Raw genomic sequence first — 11,378 nt, forward strand, 5'->3', positions numbered from 1 at the left:
ACACGCAGGTGTTCACAGCTTCTGCCCACAGCTCCAGAGGCAGTTTCTTCTCCTTTAGCATGCTTCTGACAAGGGACATGATTGTCCTATTTCTCCTCTCCACGACTCCATTTTGCTGTGGTGAGTACGGGGCAGTAAGCTGGCGCTTGATTCCACTCTCATCACAATAACACTTGAATTCTGCAGAAGTAAATTCTCCCCCACGATCTGTTCTGAGACATTTGATTTTTTCTCCACACTCTGATTCAGCCAGAGTTCTGAACCTTTTGAAGGCACTGAATGCCTCTGATTTCTCCTTCAGGAAAGTCACCCACATTAGTCTAGAGAAATCATCAACAATTAATAGGAAGTACCTGCTGCCACTGATTGTTGATGGCTGGATTGGCCCACACAGGTCACCATGAATTAGCTCTAATCTCTTGGAGGCTCGAAATTCTGAGGCACTTGGAAAGGATTTTCGAGTCTGTTTCCCAGCAATACAATTCCTGCAGAGCTTGTCAGAAAAACGTATTTGAGGAAGGTCCATCACCATGTTATTCCTCCTCATATCATCTATGTTCCGAAAGTTTTGATGACATAGCCGAGAATGCCACAACCACACTTGCTTTTCTTCTTCTTGCGTGATCTGACAAATTTCAGACACAAATAGCTTGAGAGTATACATACTGCCACCAGTCTTCTTCACTTTTGCAAATACCCTGCCCACATCATCAGTAATGGTGAGAAAACCTCCACTTAATGAGGATTTGAAGCCAGCATCATCTAATTTCCCAAGGCTGAGTATGTTTGCCCTGAGATCGGGAACATATAGTACTCCTTCCAGCTTTAATTCAGCACCATCTGAGCAGTGAACATATACAGAGCCTTTTCCCTCCACAATGATCCATCACCGAATTTCACCACTCCACAATGATCTTCATCCAAAGAATGAAAGTATGATTTCTTGCAGGTCATATGAGAGCTTGCACCTGTATCAAGATACCACACTTCATCTTCAGGAATTTGTCCATTAACTCCTTGGAGCAAAGCAGTCTCCGTGAGGGCCATGAGCAACCTCGATTCTTCAACTGTAATGTTGGCAGCTTCCTCTCGAGCTCTTGGCTTTTTCTCATTAGTGCACTCATCTGCAAAATGTCCAAAATTTTGACAGTTATAGCATCGCACCTTTGATTTGTCAAACGGTTTCCTATCTCCATCTTGCTTGTAATCTTCATCTGGTTGATTTTTGCTTCTGCTTCGACCTCTACCTCTGCCCCTTCCTCTTCCTCTGCCTCGTCCACGGGAGGACTGCCCTTCTTCTGATTTGGTCTTCTTCATTCGATTCAATGCACGAGTCAACAGTGCCTGCTCCTCTTCTCTAGCATCTCTTTCCGCAAGACGCATCTCATGGATCTTAAGAGACCCAATGGCTTCCACTAGAGACATGGTCTCCATGTCACCAAACTGTTCAAGGGTGAGCGTCAGAGAGTCGTACCTCGGAGGCATCGAGCGAAATAGCTTCCGAACTACTTCACGGTCTTCAAGGTTGTCACCACACTGTCTTAAATCAAACACTGTCCTTGTAAACTTATATGTGAAATCACTGAGTTTATCTTCCTTCTTCATGGTGAGATTTTTGAACTCTCGCCGCAAGCTTTGAGCTCCAGACTGGGCGAGATGATCTATCCCCGCATGGAACGATCAGATGATCCCCCAGTTCTCCTTTGCAGTCTTCTTAATATCCAGCTGAACTCCTTACGTTTCTGGAATCGCAGCTAGCATGGCAGAGAGAGCTAACCTGTCTTTCTGCCGATTCGTCTCGGTTTCGGCCACCACATCCCACAGATTCTGGGCTTTGAGATGCACTTCCATTCTCATTGCCCAGTGCCGGTAGTTCGTCGCTGATAGCTGCGTCAGCGGCGTCGGCACCACGACTTCGAGCTTTCTCATCGAGTCGTTAGGCGTGGTCTTCTCTCCTTGTGTTGATGATTCTCCCCGCTTCGGCATCGCGACAGATCCTTGGAATCAGAAGGCTCTGATACCACTTGTAAGCACAAAGGGCTCTCAAGGAACGATTTGCTGCTAGCCTAGCACTCAAGAACGAGGAGAGAACCAAAAACGGAAACACTAGAAGAAGAGAAGAGCCACAAAGTTTACACACACCGCTTACGAACAACGCCCTACAATCGGGCATTTAAACAAACAGAAAGTAAAAAATAGCAGTTGTAACCGTCGGGCCCCACTTCCTCCATCGTGGCTTCATGGATGCCGTTATAACTCGGCAGATCCGACGGCTACGATTTAACGCCTACATTAGATCGTGATCCTATAGTGAGGATCACTCCTTCATCTCTCTCCTCGTTCCTCTCTCTCCCTCATTCTCTCTCCCGCTCTTCACTCTTGTTGCTCGCTCTTGTTTCTCACTCTCGTTCCTTTCTCTCAATCATTCTCTCTAGCAGTCTTCTCTCTCATTCCTTGCTCTCATGTCTCTGTCTTTCCTCTCTCTCTCGTTCTCTCTCACGCTCGTCTCTCCCTCATTCCTCTCTCTCTTTGTCTCTCGTGCTCGTGTCTCTCTCACGTTCCTCTCTCTCTCTTTTTCTCTCGTGCTCGTGTCTCTCTCTCGTTCCTAGCCCTTTAGTCCCTCTTTCTCTATTGCAGCCTCCTCTCTCTCTCTCTCTCGCGTTCCTCGCTCTTCTGTCTCTCTTTCTCTCTCGCGCTCGTCTCTCTATGTCCTTCCTCTCTATCTATGTTGCTCTTATATCTCTCTCTTATGCTCATGATGAGAGGTCGGGCTACGATTGGAGAGACTGCACAGAGGCAGCATGTTCATAACGCTGTTGAAGATAGTGGAAAGGAAGAGGAATGGGAACACTCTAACAAAGAGAAACATGTAGCTCCAAGCGCGATGATGAGGACGCTTGAGTTTTGGCTCTTCTTTGTTGGGTGTCTGTGTGGGGCGACTGTGGGGCTTGTCGATTTGAATAATTTCGGGTAGATTGTGGAGTATCGGGGCCATTACAAGACTTTGGCGGTGGTTTTCTTGGCCTTTGCCTTCGACTTCTTTGGACGATGCATGGTGTCCCTCTTGGACTTTGCCTGTTTACAGTAATTATCTCTTAATCCTTGGTAAGTTATCCCATGTGTTGGAATCAATTGTAAGCCATCATATCAATCCCACTAAAGTTATTTCAGTAAACTAAAATGGGAGCATGGAATTCCAATTTTTATGGGGGTAACTTTAAGGATTGGCAAGATGCGAATAAATATTGGCTTGTCCTTTGGTCACTTGTTAGGTTGTGCTTCTCTGATTGAGCAAGTTCATGACTGTTCATTCAAGTTATGAACTGATTCATGCACATATTTTCTGATTCATCGTTTAACTTAACTTTTGGGTAAGTTCCACATTCTGTTAATTAACTTATGCTTGTTAGGGTGAGTTCCACATTCGGTTAATTAACTTACACTTGTTAGGGTGAGTTCCACATACAACTTGGTCTCCTCGTTACCTCGTACTTGTCATTTATAAATATTTAAATAATATAAAAAAACCATAGTTGATAAATGGCCAATACCGCATGTATAGGGAAAATGATAAAAAGTACATTAATACAAAAATTTAAAAGAAAGGATCTTAAATCTTGGAGATAATAATTACTCTTCATCTGTCGAACTAACAATGGTGAACATATTAAGAGGGTCAGCTATAATAATGGATAAGCCATCGCCACATTTATATATGTTGGGACTGGGCAGGGCAAAAAGCCAGCATTAGAAACAAGTTTTAGGTTTTTCAGAAAAAATGAACCTAGGACACATTTATATATACTTAACGAAATAAGAGACAAAAACCATACTTGATAAATGGCCGATAATTCAGATTTTGGGGTAATTAGTGACGAGCTAACTTCACTAATTGGTGTCGTTGGTTTATCCGAATTAAAACAACAAAAATTTATAATAACCTAACTAGCGCAAGGAGAGTAAGGGTCGATCCACAGGGAGAAAGGGTTTTTCCTTAACAATTTGTGCTTTAATTATATATTTTTTAATAATTTTAGAAGTAGGTTTACTACATATGAAGATAAATAACTAATTAAATAAAAATATAAAACAAAGAAAGTTAAAATATTATTATAATATTATAATAATATTAGTAGGCAGAAAATAATTTTTTGGGATTTTTAGGAGTATTTTAAAGCCAAAACAACATAGGAAATGAAACAGTCCGGCGCTCTAGACTTAGTCAAAATTTGGCCAAGTCCGAATGCCAAATGGGGAAAGTGGCTTGGTGGAGGAGAGAGAAATAATGGACTGCACTAAATTCACTCTAGAATGAGTTCTAGAATGAATTATAGAGCGTGTTCGATGCATTGGAACCGTCTGGATATTGGCTAGCTGATCCAAGACTAACCAAAAGGCAAACAGAAAAGAGTGAAAAAGGAGAAATACGAAGGTAACCTCTATGTCACACCCTCCAAGGCCCAAGGGACTTCTTCTTCTCCTTTCCACCAGCTTCTTCAGCCCTGGATGCTTCCTGCTCAGCCTGGCACTCACTAAGGTGAATGGATCTATGACTCAATTGCACTTAGGCCACCAAACATTACTTTGGATTGAATCACAAGATGAATATTACAATATGGTGAAGGGGTTTATATAGGGAGAGAGAGCAAATGAGAGCCATTGGATTTTTAATACAATGGATGGCCAGATCTTCTTTTCAGGGTCATGATCCATGCCATTATGGTCCTCCAATCAGCACTGAGACCTTTGAAATACCCCATGAACGTTCAAGACTTCTTGCCTTAATTAGCATTAAAGGTGTTATCTTTAAGTCTCCACCCTTGGATGTTTTATGGATTGAATGGCCAGATCTTCTTCTCTGGCTTGGATCCACGTCCAAGGGTGTCCTCCAATCAATACTCAAGCACCTAAAATGGTCATAAATAATCATGACTTGACCTTCCCCCTGCCATCCTATCTTTGGCCCAAGATGCCTCTCATAATGGGCTTAGTGGAGCTTCCTTAGTGGGCGTTTAGAGTGGAGCAAGCTGTCTTAATTTGGGCCTCCTTTCATTCCCAGGGTTGTGGTTGAGCCTGCTCCTTTGGTCCAAATAGCTTCTTCTTCATTTAATTATGCCTTTTATTCATGAAAGTTTCACCGAATTCCTGCATATTCCGCATAAACTAAGAAGAGAGTGAGATTCATTCCACTTAACTCAATGAGTTAAGTGGGGTTAGTCGCACAAATGACAATAATTAACTCCAAATTAAAAAAGGTGATTCTATTTCATGATTTTTCACAACTTAACATAAATGTTGATAATATATCCAGATAAAGATAAAGAAGTAGATAAATTAGCTATAATTGCACATAGATATTACTATCATTTTCGATTCATCAATGGCCAATACCACATATATACGGAAAATGATAAGAAATACATTAATAAAAAAATAAAATAAAATGGGGATAATAAAATATATCATGGATAGTTTTTCACATTTATCATTTATATCAAGAAAAAGTCTCTCTCCTCCTCTGAAATCGACAACTTCGCCGTAAATCTCACGTCAGAGCTCAGGTTAAACTAAAACCTCCATTAGATTTGGAAGGCTGAAATTCATCAGAATCGACTCCAAAAATGTCTCAAACAGAGTAGAATAGCTAATTTTCAAAGAGATTAAAGATCCAAGGGGAGTATTCATTTTCAAAATTTGTTTTGCAAAAATAATTTGATGTGGGAGCCCAAACTTTGCCATATTTGGGGTTAAACCAATAGTCTTAGTGTGATGAAACGCAAGATACCATTCTCTTCCCTTAATTTTAATTTTTTGAACATGAACTTTATGTTTTACATTATACATTACGGTCAAATTTCTGGTGGCCCGCAATCCAATGCGAGCCGTAGAGATTTGAAGGACCTTTCAGCTGGCCGTCCAATAGGGCGGACACATCAGATGGCCAGCTCAACGCCTCGGAAGCTCTAGGAGAATACGAGTAGAGTTTATCTGACATGTTGCACATGTAAGATGAACTCCAGATACCCGAGCTGGTACCTTGATCCATCCAAACTGCCAGATCTGATAGTCTGGATGCATCGGATGCACTTTTCAACAAGGCTTCCAACTTGGCTGAGTCAAGTCATGCTGACTTTGCTGAGTAGAGCCGAGTCGATTCAGCTGATTGAGACTAAGTCGACTCGGCTAAACTCGGCCAAGTCAAACTGATCGTATTGGCCGACTCAGCCTAAGTCGACTAGGTCGAACCGTCCGATGCATCTAGACTGATCGGGGTCGAACTGGTCAAACTGGCTGATTTTGACTCGTCAATTTGGTCAACTCGACCGAAATCAAACTGGTCAACTGGACCAATTTTAATCAGGTTGACCTAGTCAACCCTATTGGGTCCAAGTCTATTGACCTGGTTGATTCAAACTAGGTCATTTTGGTAGACCTGGTTGGGTCCGACTCGATTGATCTGGTTGATACCAAACGGGCCGACTCGGTCGGCCCAGCTAATCTGGATTGGGCTGCCCTAGGCAATCCAGTAGTTTTTGACAATACCTAATCTATCGATCAAGATGGTCCGTACCGGTCAAACCCCCCGATTTCGACCTAGTGAACTTGGACAGGCCTGACTTGGTAGCTAAGACCGACACACCTAGGGTTGACCTTGTTGAAATGGTCACATCTGGCCTGATCAAACCAGACGTCCTAGGCCAATTCACCAGGTTGAATTTTTCAAGACCGACCCAACTGACCACACCAACCTAGTCTAGGACAACCATGCCGCCCATATGGGACCCACACATCATGGAAAGAGAGGGACTGCGCCAAAAGAGCACTCATCCAGATCTTCCCCATAGATGATCTAGGCAGCGAAAGTGGCTGGATCTTCACAAAAGGCTGCCACCCCATCACCCTTGAAGATCACACTTTTGCCCCTTTATGATGAAAGGATTTCGCACCCTAGTTTCACCGTACCCGAGGGAATGCGGCTCATTGCATTCTCCAAAGAGGAGGTCTCAAGAATGGCAGTGCCATTCTCTTACACTCTAGTGCACCAATTCGCTACTAAGCGCCCCCTTATCGATGACATCACCCGGACATACCTTGCACCAACCACAAGAGTGTATTCATCTGCTTCCAACTAGAAGCTGACTTTCAAAAGGTTTGGAGCTGAACCACTTGGATGATCAATGGCTCCATTATGCACACCTATCGATGGATCACCGAGCAGACGAGCAGCTCACACGATTATTGCCCCCACTCTTTCCTGGTGTGGATAGGTTTCCCTAGACTATGACCAACCCTCTACACGCCTATTGCTTTAGAATCCTTAGCTAGTGTTGTTGGAATATTTATATGTCTTGATAGAGACGTACATCTGTTCAACTGCCCATGATATGCTTAGGTATGTGTAGATATAGATCTACTCGAGCCCATTCATCATATGATACTCATTTGTAATTGCGATGAGTTGATATGCCAGCCTATTGTGTATAAGAACCTCTTATAGTTTTGTACACACTGTATCCTGATGGCACAGCACCACCCGCAGCCCCAGTTACATCTTCGGAGACGTCATCGTCGCCCCCGACACTGCCAGCCGTACGTGTTCAACCCGCTCGGCAAGTCAAGGCGACGGTACGCACACCCGTATTTAAATATCTCGGGTAACAGACACTTTATCATCGTCCTTACATCATTGTTTCGTTCGTTGTTTTGATTTTGGTCTTCGTCGTTCGTCGTTTTAAAACACGTTAGGGTCATGTGTAAGGAGGGAGGTTCATCCTATAAGGATCTCCCCTCCCCCCTTCCTCATCGTTCCTTGTTCTTCTCCTTCGTTTTCTTTTGCTTAAGGTCGTAGGTCCTAGGTCATTGTCGTTGTTTCTTTATGTTTTCTTTGGTCTAAGGGCCACCCCTTCCCCCCCCCCCCATATACGGGAAGAAGGGATGCCCTAAACGATCATCCCTTTATTAATTTCGAAGAAGAAACTTTCACGTTGAAGAACTAGGGTCACGATACCAGAAGGGAGACAGGAAGAGGAAGAAAGGTGAAGGAGAAGAAGAGGAGAGGAGGAGAGGGAGAATCCACGCCGCCGCTGCACCTTGCCGCTGCCGCCGGACCTGCCCGACCTGCCTGCACCAAGGACAGCTGCCACGCTTGACCGCCGCGTCACGTGGTCCAGCGCCCTCGCACCGCTGCGACGCCGCACCGCGTTCGCCACTCGAGTCGCGGCCACGAACGCGCCCGTGAGCGCCGCCCTGTTTACGCTTGTGGTGACGCCTCGCCATGTCAAACTGCCTCCGCGTCACGCCACGCCCTACAGCTGCCTGCCGTGCCAACTGCACCGTGATACGCTTCTGTCGGTGTTGCACCAGCCGCCGACGATCCTCCGACTTGCCGCAGGATACCCGCGCCGTACACGCGTGCCCGCAAGCCGTTGCCCCATCGCTTGGGCGACGCACGGACCTTCGATCCCCCGTTCCGCACCTCTCTGTCCAACGCCTTCCGTGTTACACCCTGTCTTGGGCCGGAGCATCGTCACCAACGTCCCCGAGCTACCGTCACGACTACTGCTCAGTCCATCAACGATGTGCCTTCCCAGTCTTGGCTTGCGAGAGACGCTCGCAGTACCTTGCCTACACCGCCGCCCATCCGTCTAGTGTGGGCTGACGTTGTCGACCATTGCGGGTGCCCTGTCCATGACCGCCACTACTCCGTGTTGTGCGCCATCGCTATGCTGCACTGCCTACTCTGGTTGCGCACGTCTGCTGAGCCCTACGCACCCACTGTGTTGTGCACGCTCGCCGCGCCACGCGCCCTTGTTGTGCGGCGCCCACCGCCCGGCCGCGCCTTGGCCGCTTAGCTGAGCGGCCCACGCCGTGCCTACCGTGCAGCACCCACCGTGTCCGGGGCCACCAACGGCCACCATCACGCCCGGTCGTAGATACATCCCCGAGCCTCTCCGAGAACGAGGATACAACCCCTCGGATGACAACGAGGTACGCCGTTCTGACCCGTCTCTTATCTTTTGCAGTATACTTCTGGTTGCCTCCACCGCACTCGGGTTAGACGTAGGTGAGCGTGTAAGGTTGAGTGAACATCTATTTATCTTGAGCGTCTTACCTGTTTGGTAAGAGTCGGGTCCGCCCGTCCCGTGCATGCGCCACCCGGCGGGAGTCATCCTGTTTGGCGCCGTAGCATCCTTGTCCACCCGGACAAGGGTCAGGAGGTCTACCCCCGTCTCTAGGCGACCCCTTCGACGTCCCAGAGGTTGGCAACTCCTTGTCAGCAGCTTTACGTACTAGACACCCTACACCCATGCACCTCATCGTAGTACTCCCCCGTAGGAAACCCGCGTCGAATGACTTTCCAAGAGTTGATGTCCGTCCACGTCACACTTGACACCAAGTCCACACCTCGGTGACAGCAGGACCGCGTCCTCGACGTTGTCCTGCGTCATGTCCTTTTGGGTCACACTCTCCATACGTGTAGCCAAAACGTGTCGTAGGCCACCTTGCCCTCCACAGAGTACCTTTCCGCTTTTCCCTATGATGAATACATAGTAGCAGCAAAGTTTACCCACAAGGGCGTCGCCCTAACTAGAAACTACCTCCACCTACACAGCCCATCCCCACACCGCTAGGTACGTGGTGTAATACGATGGAGTGCCGGGATCGATCGGCTCATATTACGTCACAGGAAAACGTAGAGTGGGTTCGTAATTTAATATGAATGAATGCCAAGAGAAAGGAATCCCCGTAATGAGCAATAGTCAGACAACCACGAAATAGGGTGGGAAATCAATGCCAATCAATAAACGAGATATTGATCTGATTAAACTCCCAATGACCCTTAGGACCGATTAAGACATCTAAGGAGTGAGGGGCATTTTACGGCTCAAAGGAGTTCGACGCCTAAGTCGAGGACTAAACCCTTTACCGCAAGAGAAAACCTATCACTCGACAAGGTGCTATCCTATATTCAATGTCGTGGGAAATCCGGTAGTGGAAGCGATAGGGAACGATGGCACTGAAGACAGGTAATAATACTGGAATTGATGGAGAGGAGACGAATAAGTACCTGATTGTCGTTAATCCATGGCCCCGTAAGAGGTTGATGACGACAAGAGACGAAGGAGATTCAGCAGGCAAGTTCATGGGCTGGTCGAGCGCGGACGAGGGTTCCCGAGTGACAGCAGACGGGTGGCAGCGATGGGGCGCGAGCAAGGAGCCCCGCGATTGTTGGAGGGGCGGGCGCATACGAGCAAGGGCTCTCGCACGGCGCTTGTCGGGCGGACAGGTTTCGAGCACGACCAAGGGGGGGGCGGCGCGCAGGAGAGGCGACGCGCATGCACGGATGTGTCTCCGGCGTGCGTCAGAAGTTGGGCGCGGCAGCTGGCCCGCGGACGGGCACTTGCACGCACGGCGGCGAGGCCAAGCGTGACCAGGGGCGGCCTGCATGCGGTAGGCGGAAGGATCAGCCGGGACCGCGCGCGCGGATGGGTTTCTGCGTGCAGTAATCAGTGGGCGAGGCGACGGGCGCGCAGTGGGTGAGCCGGCGTGCGCACCGGCGGTGAGGCAGGGCGCGGGATGGTGATGGCTTGCTCGCGGCTGGCGGGCGTGCAAGCGAGGCGAGCGTGCGGGCGGAGGCACGGAGACGGCGGTGCGCGGTGCAAAAGCTTCCAAGAAAGAGGCTTCTTATGAATGTACCACACCAAGAACCTCAAGATGTGGCGTTCTTGATCTAAAAATGGGTTCTTGCTGGCGGTTGGCCGGTTCTTGGGAGAGAACGTGGTCGACACGTACCCGGAGTGGTCTCAACGAGAATGGCTGGCGACGCTTTCTCCCTGGTGGACGCTTTCTTAAATCCTTGAGAGTCCTTTGGAGTGATCTCGACGGAGGGTTCCTTGGCTCCAAGAAAGGGACGACTTCTTGAATCTTTAGGCGTCTTCAAAGTAATCTCGACGAAGACAATTGAACGCGTTCCCACGGAGTGGTCTCGACGTGAGGGACGTGGGCTCTACTCCACGGAGTGGTCTCGACGTGGGCGAGGGTAGCCACTCCTCTCTACACTCTAACTACGATAAGGTGGAGACACAAGTTGGAAATTTTGTTCAACAAATGACTCAGCCTTTCACTTGGGCATGCTATCCCCTTATATAATGAGGATAGGTGCCAAGTGAGAACATGGGGAGGACGAACCATCGCGAGACGTGGTTCGGCCTCTCTTAAATGGTTACAATTGAAAATAAAAATATGACAAGGACGAGGCCCAACACCGGCCCAGTCCATAAAATCAAAGAACGAAAATAACGAGAAGATAAAACAAATAAAAGGGAAGATAAGATGCTCACGTAGAGTACTTAAACTCCGGGTCACGAGCATCGGCA

The sequence above is a fragment of the Wolffia australiana genome, chromosome 11, assembly GCF_029677425.1.
Source record: "Wolffia australiana isolate 7733 chromosome 11, ASM2967742v1".
Classification (NCBI taxonomy): domain Eukaryota; kingdom Viridiplantae; phylum Streptophyta; class Magnoliopsida; order Alismatales; family Araceae; genus Wolffia; species Wolffia australiana.